The following is a 12,542-nucleotide window of genomic DNA, read 5'->3' as shown; positions in this document are numbered from 1 at the left end:
ACACTTCTTGGGAAGATATTTCTTTGTTGGTTGATAGTTCAGCCTGTCTTCTGTTGCTGGTACTATAACAGCACAGACTGGTAATTTACTTAAAAAGAAAAGAGGTTTCTTGAGGTCACACCAATCCTGACACAGCTCAGGGGGTCACAAGGATGCTCTTTTTCTCTTGTTATGAAATCACGAGTGTTTAATCTTAAGGGTAGGACTTAAAGGCCCTATCTAATCCTGACTACTCCCAAAGGCTCCCATACTCAGATTAGGTTTCAACCCTTGTAATACCTCATAATGGAGATTAAATTTTAACATGTATTTGGGAGGAGACAAATTATATTTGAATCACATCATTAGTTAGATAATGAATTCAATCATGACATAGAAACACCAATTTGAGTGCAAAACAGTATCTTGGGATTATACAGTACCTTGGGGTTATCAGGACCTGAAATTTTACTGTTAAAAGTTATAATAGTTTTTAATAAAAAATACTTTAAAATGCAACTACTATAAGTATACATCATTGTTTTTAGGGTCACAGGCCAATATTTTCCGTTTATTCATTGTATTTGTTAAGCTATCATCTGTAATGGGTTACACTTCCAGGTTATTCAGATGCAGCCATTTTTACATTCAACCTAAGCGTGTGTTCTTTGCCAGCCCACTGGTGCCTGAGTCTTACGCCATAGGCTAGGGTTCAGAATTGAAGTTACCCTGGAAAGTGAGCTGAGTTTAAATCTTGGCTTTGCTGCTTCTCACCCTGGCAACCTTGAACCTTCCACATTCTTATTCTCTTGTCCTTATCTTCATCTACAAGTGCGGGAAATAGTGGTCGTACTAATGAGTTCACAGGAAGACAGAATAAAACAACTCATTGAAATGCTTTATCCTGAGTGGTGTCTATCTGTTGTTCATTTGTTCGTTGTAGGGTCTCACTCAGTCTATAGCCCAGGATAGCCTTGAACTTGCAAACTGGCCTGCCTTAGTCCCTCTTGAGTAATTAAGATTATAGGTTTGTTCCACCAGGCCCAGGTCTATGTAAAATCTTTAGTACATAATTTATCATGTATAACAAATACCTTAAAATCTTAAGCTGTTACTTTAACTGCAGATTAAACAGGAGGTCATTTTGTAATATTTCCTGGCTCATCATAGTTTATGCATAAGCTATCTCAAGGCATATGCTATTTTCCCCTTATTACTCCCATTTTGGATCAAATTCTTATTGCATGGTCTTTAACCTCAGAACTAAATTTCCTCTGACTTTCAAAGCTATAAATAGAAAGTTAACCTCACATAATTCTTTAACTCCTTGGCTTATAATTTAATTTGCTGTGTAATTTGCAGGAAAGATCAAATTCATAGCTGTTTTAAAATAGAATAAATCTCTTTTTTCTTGACTTGAAAAAAAGATATGAGTCAAGTAAGATTGTAAATTATTTGGGTTGAAAGCAGATAGAAATCTTCCAGAGCAAAGTTTATTTACTTCAATTGTTGTATACACAGCATATGGGAAATTCCAGAAACAAAACTAACTTCAGCTTCTCTAGTGACCAAGGTCTGAACAGAGTCATTCGATAGGAATATATAAGAGCATTCAAAAGGAAGTAGTTTCCTAGGTTACTGCTGTGCAATTCTATAAGGTTGCTTAATTTTAATAAAAATAACCATTTGAATAAGAGGTATTATACCAGGGAGAAAGATTAGGCTCCTGGTGCTTTTCTGTGTGTCAGGAGGTTCAGTTAATCACAACTCAGAACAAGTATCACATATACTGATCATAACCCAATAAAGACTCACACATAGTTCTTTGCCAAGAAGCCACAATCTGAGCATTGCAGATTTTGTCTAAACATGAGATACTCTTGGGAATACACTGGCTCTGCCTCCAAGGAGTTCCTGCATCAATTTACCTTTAAAAGCATGTTTAGTAACTTTTGTCTGTCTTCCCGTGTTCCCCCCAGTCTTCCTTTTCCTGCACAGCCCTCTTCCTTGTGCATGCTATGGTGAAGTTTCCTCTTCCCCATAGGCTGCTCTCCAGAGGCCATCACTGTCTCTGGATGAAGTGTAGAAATTAAAGACAATCTTTTCAGGTGAATGTGATCTGTAATTCAATCACTATAGTCCTTCCAGAAGCTGATGCCACCAAAAGTCTGTATAGACTTGAAATGTATGGCATTTCCAAAGGGCTTTGAAATCTATGGTCTATGAGACAATCTGCCAGGAAAGATGTGCCCACTTCTGCAATGGTGGTGTGACTATTATGAGGGTAACTAACCACTCTCTGATTAAATCTGAGACACATTCCAGGGTAGGGAACATATGCTTATAAACCTTGCTGAAAACTCATGGTGAGGGAAATCATGGGCTCTAGAGGGGAGTTGAATATTGCTATAGAGCTTAATTCCCACAATGCCAAGCTTTTCTTCTAAATATTTATGCTGGTACCCATGGATAAGTGTTACTGTCAGCCGTAATCAGAGAAGTCTCTCTGTAGTGAACACAGTGGTGAATGAGGAGATTCACGAGTGCACAAGGTAGGTGCTGAGACTAGGTGAGAGATGCATGCTTAACCTCAGACAAGTCACGTCTTCCATCTCCTCTAAGGCTTGTGGAGCACTGTGGAAGAAAGAACAGAGAGAAGTGAGAGCCAGAAAATAGAAGAAAGGCTATGAAATGCCATTTGGGGGAGGCAAGATGCAGCCTTAGCAATCAGTAGCTCACAGTAGCTATGAATGCCTGCACAAGGTCTGGGCATCATGGGCCCATCCATAGCCAGGCCTGGGTGTCACCTAACTCGGTAGAAGGGGAAATAAAGATTGGGCCACTATCATTCACTGGGAAGACTGTTCTCATTGCTCTGTATCTTACTGCCTTCGAGGAATAGGTGGAAGGTGCTAGAAAGAACCGGGGAATATGGAAGAAGGGGAAAGAACAAAGCTGCAAAACTGGAAGAAATATGAGGGAAAGGACGAAGAGCCAATTTGTAGTGGTGGATAACAGATGTGTGCACCAGAGGTATGAATCAAAGGAATGAGAAGGCAGAGCTGGCCAAGAGGAAGGCATGGAGGCTTAGACTGATACAGATTTGGTTTGCTTTTTTAAAGTAAGGTTGGGCAGTGAAGGGAGAAGGCTGAGCAGCCATGTTAACTTGGTAAGTCACGTGGCTGCAGATCAACATCTGAAAACGAATCAGGAACAGGCAGTCATTACATGAGTTCCAAAGGGAGGCAAAAACAACCCCCAATTTGCAGGTCTTTTCCTTTCCACTATACAGAAAGCTGATTATTAATGTGAGACCTGGCATGTCAATAGGACCTCAGGGTCTTGTCAGCGGCTCCATTACACCATGTTTAATTCTGAGTGTAATGATTTCAGTGACAGCGCTGGGGAAGGATTTTCCATGATTGAATTGTGAGGGAGGAAGTTGTGGCAGAGTAGTATTTCATCTCACTAAATAGCTTCTCACCCTCAGGAGTTAGCATGTTTTAGAGACCACCATCAGGCCAAGCTTGGAACACTCATCCATCAACATGCATGGCTGTCACCAGCCAGGTCTAGGTGTGAAACCCAGTTCTACACAGGTGATTCCCATGCATATGTTTGCTAACAGTGCCTAGTGTCTGCGGAGACATTTTCCTGCTCAAATTGCACAATTTTATGTTAAAGGAGAATGAGAGCAAGGAAAAGGGAAGCAATAAACAGAGGTTCCCCCAAACAGTCCTCACTTTATTTTTAACAATGTAGCCTTTGCAGCTAGACCTGAAAAGAAGCAGGGGTTGTAATTACAAATTGCATGCCTTCATAGCCACTTAAAATTGGTGCTATCTCTTCAAGATATCTAAAAATGAGCATATGTTTACTTTAATTATTGGCTTTCTTTTGTACATTAGTGTTTTGTTAGCATATATTCATAGTACACAAGGCAGAAAAGAATGGACTTCATTAAATTTTTGCACTGTTCATCGGATACCTTGGTCATATCTACCAACATATTCAACTGTTGCCATGTCGTGGTCTCTCTCCCATCTCTCTCTGTTTCCTTTTAGCCCCAAATAGTGCCCATTCTAATTTTATATCACTCATTTTTTTGTGGCAAATTTTCTTTGAGGACAGAAAACACTTGTCAATCACAATCAATGCTTGGAATGAAGTCAGTAACTCAGGACATACACATTTTTGCCACCTTTCTGGCATGTCACCTTTAAGACTATTCTATCTAATATGCTAGACTTGGTGAACGTGAGTGCTTAGCCATTTGAGTAGTACCTGACTACCAGAAAAGTCCAAGAAAAATCCTATCTTCTTTGATATCCACTTAAACATCCATTTTTCCTATTAAACTAAACTGTGATGTGTTCTTACTGTAGAAAACCTGTAAAATTCCTCATTGCTTCACACTAAGTATGGCCCCATAATGTCACTGGGACTTTGCTGGATCACAACCTTGAAGAACATTTCAAGGAGGGTGGACATTCTGGAATGTGGTGTCTGCCTCAATCCAGCAATCCACTGGAAACACAAGAAATACAGACTTGTAGTTCCATCCCTTCCCCTCTTTGACCTGGCAGTCTCTAAAGAACTCAGGAATGCATCCTGTCTCCATCTAGAAAGGCGAGTTTCATGAAGCTAATTCATTTCCCATTGAAATCATTTGCTTTTCCCTAGACACATCTTTCCCATTTTAAATAATCACTCTATCTCCAAACAGGCTCTAGAAATCTTACACTGACAGCATGATGCATGTGCAGACTGGAAGCCTGAATATAACAGCCTTGTAAAGGCAAGTGAATTTTGTTCTAACAGTCTCAGGACCATGCAGGAGTTCCTAGGGACTAGGATTTCATAGGTCTTTAAGCAATTGTTAGTTTCTAGGTTAGCAACTATAAAAATATGACACTACTACCAAAGAAAAAGTCAACAAAGTAGAGAAGTCATGGGTGATAGCAACCCAAAGGAGGGAGTTACAAGTGTTCAAAGTTTGGGGGTGCATTTTGGTGTTAGGACACATGCTTAGCATGTACAAGACTCCAGTTCTATGTCCAGCACCAGATAAACTGTCAGAGATGGGGAGATGGCTCACTTGGCAAAGTACATGTGATGTGAACATGATGAATTAAAAAATCCTGGGCATGGTGGTGCATGCTTGTCATATAGACATGTGGATCTCCAGGGCTCACTGACCAGCCAACCTAAGATATTGGTGGACTCCAGGCTAAGAGAGACCCTGCCTTAATATAGGATGGATGGTATTCCTTAACTATATTTCACTTTCCTTTCAGAGAATTCTAAGTCACTAATCTTCTTTCGAAGTAAGATGTAATCTTGTGAAGTGTCTATGGAACCAGCATGGTTCCCAGACCCTGCTGGGATAATTAGCCAAGAAGAAGACAGAAGGATAACCCAGAAAAGGCAGTGGCTAATAATGTCATGGATATCCAAGGAAAGCCCCCAGAGAAAATGGCTTTGGGATATAGTCATAAAGGTAGATGTGATGGTGGAGTACCTAGTTGCTAAGACATGGCACCAGCCTACTTGCATTTGCATGGGTACACAGGCACAGTTCTCCTCTGGCCTCCACTTGAATGTGCATACATGAGCCTATGCCCTCCAACAACACCCTCCTCACTGTGATGGGCAGAAACCTCTGACACCACTAGTCCATATGTCTTTCTCCTTTTCAGTTGTTTATGTCAGATATCTTGCCAAGAAAGCGAACTCACACAGTGGACAAAGTAGGGAGAAGTCTTAGTAGCAGAAGGTGAATGAAAGCATGGTACATCATGGGGAAGAAAAAGAACTCAAAATTGTGTGACAAAGGAGGCAGCTGACCTGGAAAGGCAAGAACTGCGAGACCTTTGACCATGTGCAAAGGTGTTTGGGCTGTATCCTTGGGAGAGGCTGGATATGGACTTCTCAAAGCATTGAACTGCTTCCTATGGTTTAGTTGAGACTGGATAGAAAGACAATGAAATTGTGAAGACATAGGAAGAAAAGCTTGGGAGAGAAGGCCAGGAGCACTGAGTCCTAGAATCAAATCTGCTTTTCCTACTGGAAAAGGCCAGCAATTACAGGCACCATTGATGAAACAAAAAAATTGCCTACTGAGGAAGTCTGTTTTTCTATAAACATCTCAAACAAAAAAATGTCAAACTCAGTAAATAAACTGTGCTTACATAGGATCTGCAACCTGGAATCCTCAGCACTCCCTTCTCATTCGTAAGTCTAGACAATACCCTTTGTAAATACACTTACAGCTTGGTTTATAAAAAAAATGTTCACAAAATGAAAACTGATCCCCCGCCTTGAGGAGCCCACCCCCACACTTAGCTTTGCTTCTTTCTTTCTCTACGCATCTATCTATCTTTTAATCCCTGTGCTTAAGATCTATGGAAAACATGTGGAATAGTCCTTTACACTATGTGAATATATATCACTGTGATTGGTTTAATACAGAAGCTGACTGGCCAATAGCTGAACAGGATAAGCTTAGGCAAGAAAGCCAAACTGAGAATGCTGAGGGAAAGAAGGGCAGAGTCTGAGGAGCCTAGAGCAGGCTCAGAGAGAAAGAAAATGAACAAGCTGTAGCGAAAAAAGGTACCAAGCCACATGGCAAAGAATAGATAAGAAATATGGATTAATTCAGATGTAAAAGTTAGCTAGTAACAAGCCTGAGCTATTGGCTGATCATTTATAATTATTAAGCCTCTGTGTAGCTTTCAGGGCAGAAACTTCTGCCAACATAAAGTTGTCTTTAATAAACTCTTGTTCTGATCCTTGCTGGCTCATCTTGGAATTCTTTTCTGTGTTGAAGCCCTGAATGAATCCCACGTTCACCTGAACAAAGAGAATGCCATTCTCTAAGACAATAATTCTCAACCTGTAGGTCATGACCCCATGGGGGATGTTGAATGACCCTTTCACAGAGGTTGTCTAGTTGTCTAAGACCATTAGAAAACACAGATATTCACATTACTATTCATAACAGTAGCAAAATTACAGTTATGAAGTAGCAACAAAAATAATGTTATGGTTGGGGGTCACCACAATATGCAGAATTGTATTAAAAGCATTAGGAAGATTGAGAACCACTGCTTTAAAGGAATTTCCTTTCTCTAAGGAAAAAGAGAACTTTAGGTGTCAGGGGGACAGAGAGTGGAGGATGGAGCTGTGCCCCGTCCCTGTCACTGGTGACCCAGTGAGATTGTGTTTCAGACAGATCACTGCAGGCTGAAGTGACTGGAGGAGACCCCACTGGAGACAGGGAAGCATATATCAGAGAGCTGCTGAGCACACAGGTGAGGCATAAAGACGGCTGAAGAGTGACCACAGCTGGCTCTGGAGGGAGGCAGAACACACGCACCGGTACTTAATCAGAAATTGATGTTGGTATTGAGTGAGGAAAACTGAGCCATGTCAGCATCTGGTTCTCAATAAAAGAGATTTGAAGTGCCTATGATGTTCCAGATGCTCACAGATCCTAGGCACCTAGCTGTAGAGAATGCTGTCATGTCCTGTAACCCTTGAGAGGTGAGTGAGCTGCAAAGCATCGATCTGGCTACCTAGTAAGTCAGCTCCAAACACTTGGTCAACTGCAGTGCCAAATTTACTGAATAAAAAGCTATTTTTCTGGAAATTATCTTAAACCACACATGCTTCATTTGAAAGAAAGCACATTATTTTTATTATTTAAGGAAATAAAAAAGGAAATCAGCAGGGAAGCCCTACAATTTAGAAAAGGTTGGTTACAGAACATAACACACAAAGCAGATTTGATCCTAAGGAACAAGAGGTCTTGGAGAGTTTGAAATCGGGGTCCTTGCTATCTACATGGGAGCAGAAACTATTTTCCAGGTACTGTGCCTGAGTCACCCAGATGCTCCCGTTCCATCACCTGCATCCCTGCCTCCCTGTTTGAGTCCACAAGAAGCACATTCCCAGGCCCCTTAGTGCTCTGCCTTGCATGGCACATTCCTCTTTTTTCTGATCTGGAGTAAGGTTCCAAGTCTCCTTCATGACTTTTTTTTTTTTCTTACTTGCTGACCCCATTGTGATTCCTGTTCCTGCTGGTAGCTTCAGTGTTTGGCGAGGCATCCTCCTCCATGGGCTCTCCTTCCGGGTGAGAAGGTCGATTCCAGTCACCAGTTCCTGGGTGGCTTTATTGTGTCACCTTTTTGGATTTGATTGATTCTTCACCTGTGTTCCATGAATTAAGTGTCTGCTGCTGAAATCTAAAGAAGTTTCCGTTTCACAGCCTACACCCTGAACTCACTCCAGATCTGTTCCCTGCATTTTATACATGGATAAGCAGGGGCCAGGAAACAGAGGACTAGCTCTAGGCAGACAGCTCCTTCAGCCACCACCCTAGTGCAAACAGACTTGGACTCAAATTCCTGATCTGTGTCCTGATAACTATCTGCCTAGTCTCTTCCATCCATAAAATGCCCAGTGTAGCTGATGGCTGAACTATAATGATTGGTAAGGGCATTATAGGATCCAAGCACAGTACTATTTTCCCCATCATTACATAATAACTAATGTCATAACAGCAAAGGAAACTCACTAAACCCGTGTTATTTATTTATTTATTTATATTTATTTATTAATGTCTGTGAGTGATCACGTGAGAAGTAAAGAGAGTGGCTGCTGGTTTGGCGTGATTTGGGGATTTATTCAATCCACAGTATATTTATCGTGTACCATGTGGCTGCCAGCAGGGTTCTAGACACTGAGACTAAGGTCGTATCAACAGATAGGGTCATAGAGTATGTAGTATAGAGAGAGTAAACAGACAGTAAATACGAGAAGGTATGCTGTGTCAAAAGATGAACCTGTGAAGGGGACAAGAGTGATAGTGATTATGGTGAGGACATCAGGACATTTGAACAGAGGTGTGAAAAAGGGACGAAACAAGTCACACAAGCATCCGGGGAAATGGCATTGCTGTCAGCACAATGGCCCCAGAAAACACTGCACTGGAGGAAGCTGGTGTGCCTGGAGCAGAGGAAAAGACAGGCAGTGAAGTCTGAGGGCCTGATAACCTACTGTTTGGATTTTGGATTTTATTCTGATTGAAAAAAAGTTTGGTGTCTAGCCCAGTTGTCATCAGAGAGGTTTTATCCAGCAACTGATGGACACAGATGCAGATTCACAGCCAAACATTAGGCAGAGCTCAAGGAATACTGCAGAAGCAGGGGTGGGGTGGAATGGCGGGGTGGGGGGGGGCAGGGAGAGGGTTGTAGGAACCGGAAAGGTCAAGGACACCAGAAGAAAACTCACAGATTCAACTAGCCTGAAGCCAGACTGAACCTATCACCAGGGAGCCTGCATGGGACTGACCTAGGCACTCTGCATATATGTTATAGTTGTGTAGCTCAGTCTTCTTGTGGGACTAACAGTGGGAGCAGAGACTGTCTCTGATCCTTTTACTGGTTTTGGGGACCCTACTCCCCATATTGGGTCACATTGCCCAACGTTTATACATGGGGAGGTGCATATTCTTACTGCAACTTGATATGCCATGTTTTGTTTATATCCATGGGAGACCTGTCCTTTCCTGAACAGAAATGGAGGAGGAGTGGATTGGTGGTGGGAATATAGGATGGGAGAGGAAGGAGGGAGAGGAAACTGCACCCTGGATGTAAAATAAATAAATAAATGAATGAATGAATAAATAAATACTTTATATAAAGGGAATAAAAGTTAGGAAAAGATACAAGGTTGGCTTAAGTTATTGAAAATGATCATTTTGATTGTTGTATGAAGACTGCAGGTAGGTAATAGAGATTTCTGCAGCATCGCTTGACCTCCAATTGTATTCTGACATTGCAGATTAATGAGAGTTCTGCCCAAAGAGGAGAAATTAAAGATAATGCTGAATGTTTATATCTGCAGGAAAGGCCATTTGGATAAATTGGTTATACTATGAGATGAAAGCTTTTTCTCAAAGCTGGGAGGGAAGTGGACATTGGCACTATGAAAACTCATTTGGGTGGGTAGAGGGTGGCATTAAAAGTGTGACCAGAAACTCACCTACAGTGGTTGTAGGGTAGCCTGCGGTACTTTCCTGGTATGGGTTTATTGAGTGAGGTTCTGTCCATCTGTAAGTGTCAAGAGCTTTGAGAATGCAGAGACGTTGAGGGAAAGAGAGGATGTTGGTGACACAGGTCTGATTTATTGTTCCTTACTGGATTACATGACATAAGCCAAGCTGTATACTTAGACTTCCCTCTCATGTCATCCCAAGCTGTTACAGCTATTTCAACCGACAAAAGTATTCCCATATTTCTTGCTTTCTGTCCTCTCACACTGACCTCCAGAAATCCAAGGGATAAGAGAGACAGAGCAAACTTTGGGTGGATATGGAGATGACCTCTGCCATCCCCTACCACCTGTGGCAGGTGGGAGAGCTGGCCCTGAGATCATGAGAGTGGGAGAATTGGCACTGTCCCCCACCAGCCATAGCGCACAGGAGAGCAGGCCCTGCACCTCACCTGGGCAGCACAATAGAGCTGATCCTGTTGGTGGAGGCTCAGGTGAGTGGGCCAGGGGAGCATGAGAGAAAGAGGACTGACCTCTCCCCTGCCTCATTTGTCATGTGGTGGCATGGGTGAGGAAAACAATACCCTCCCTCCCCTTACCCCTTGCCACCTGAGGCAGGTGAGAGAGCTGGGCCCAGGGTCACGAAAGTGGGAGACCTGGCCCTGCCCTTCACCAGCTTTAGCACATGGGAGAGCCAGCATGGCACCTCACTTGGACAGCACACTAGAGCTGACCCTGTTGGTGCAGGTGAGCCAGGCCTGTAGGCATGAGAGCAGAAGAGCTCTCCCGTACCCTCCCTGGTATGCCATGGGATGGTAAGGGTAACATTCCTTCCTCCTCATCCCTTGCCACCTGCAACAGGCATCAGAGCCAACCTCGGGGACATGAGAACGGAAGAGCTAGTCCTGCTCCTCATCAAGTGCAATCCAGAGAGCGGACCCTGCACCTTGCCTGGACAGTACAGTAGAGCTGGTCCTGGTGGTGTGAGTGCAAACAAGAGAACTGGCCCCACTCCTTGCTGTCTGCTACATTGGGTTGGCTAGCTGAGGCAGTGTTGGAGAGCTTGCCTGGGTGGTGATGATGAGGAAAGCTGGCAGGCTGACCAACCCAGCTACCACCCAGGCCCAGAACCAGGACTATGAGGTAGCCTACTCTGACACCCACCTCATCTATGAACTGCTGAAGCATGTGAAGGGTCCGGACCTGCAGGTCCAAAGCTACAGAATCTCCATGACACAAGGCAACAACAGGGTATCCAAGAGGAGTCCCAGTGAGGGCCCAGTATCCATAGTGTAGCAGAAGCCAGAGGCCTTGAGCCAGACCAATGACTAACTGCAATGAACACTTGCAAGTAAAGACATATGGACTAAAGGGTGAACTGTGTGACTTAGTAAGCTACACTACAGCTCCTGCACCAATGTATTTTTTTTATTCATTTTTGTTTGTTTGTTTAGTTTGGCTCAGATTTTTTGGTGTTACTTTTAAATTTTGTTTTGGCGGGGAGGTTAGAGGGTCAGAGGGCAGAAGTGAGGGGACAGGGAGATGAGTGGGATTGGGATTCGTGATATGAAATCCACAAGGAATCAATAAAAAGTTAAGAAAAAAAGTGAAGGATCATCAACTAGCAAGGACAACATCAAAGACTTAGCAAATAAACTTGTCCTAACAAAGCAAAGCCAAACTTGTGGCATTTTAGCCAGAACAGTCAGTTCTTGTTAATATTGTGTGGCAACAGCAACAGGAACAAGAACAAATCACTGCCAATTCTGACAACAATTATTCATCTTTGGCATGCAATATGTATGTGCAATATACACAAGCAAGTGTGAGTTTTCATTGCCACAGACTCAACCAATTATCACTAGAACAAAAATACACATAAAAAGTCCAAGAGAGCCTTCTCTAAGGTCTAGCCTAGACCCACTTTGCCTGCCCCTAACCATAGGACCTTCTCATGCTACATCCAACCTCTCTACCCAATCAGATCCTGCACATTGTTCTTCAGGGTCTATCACAGTAAGTCTGCCTGATTGTCTCCTTTATGTACCCTCCCCAACCACCCAGATCTACTGTGAGTCCCATATCCAGTGCTCAGCCTAGTCTGGCCACTCCTATCTGCACCACAACCAACTTCTAGGCTTCTATTAGGACCCACTCTGTTCTACCTGCCCCTAACCCAAAGGCCCCTCCCACACCACACCCAACCTCTATACTTAGGAAGGTCCTGCACATTCTTCTCCAGTGTCTAAACAGGTTTGTCTGCCTAATCTTCACCTCCACATTCCCTCCTCAGCCCATAAATCTACCCCCATACTCCAGGCTTGGACCAGAACACACATCTTTCCTACCCAGCCCAGTCCCCTGTGTCCGCCTGACTTTATTCCACTTAGTCATTTCCAACCTTTAGGCTCAACCTGCTAGTATATCCTCAATTCTGGTCCAACCTGCTCTGTCCACATCAGACACAGGCCTAACAAAAGAAGTTTATATGACCAGATCTCACTGCA

General features: G+C 43.0%; 1 protein-coding gene across 1 annotated transcript in view; it reads right to left on the bottom strand.

Moving 5' to 3' along the window:
• The window catches only part of F13a1 (coagulation factor XIII A chain), a 160,634-nt gene that overhangs the window by 113,747 nt on the left and 34,345 nt on the right, over positions 1-12,542 (bottom strand). The gene's annotated exons all lie outside the window — the stretch shown is intronic.

This window comes from Peromyscus californicus, unplaced genomic scaffold, assembly GCF_007827085.1.
Source record: "Peromyscus californicus insignis strain IS unplaced genomic scaffold, ASM782708v3 Scaffold_8__1_contigs__length_139910024, whole genome shotgun sequence".
NCBI lineage: Eukaryota > Metazoa > Chordata > Mammalia > Rodentia > Cricetidae > Peromyscus > Peromyscus californicus.
The sequence above is the reverse complement of the archived record's forward strand: the minus strand, read 5'-3'. Positions and strand labels throughout refer to the sequence as shown.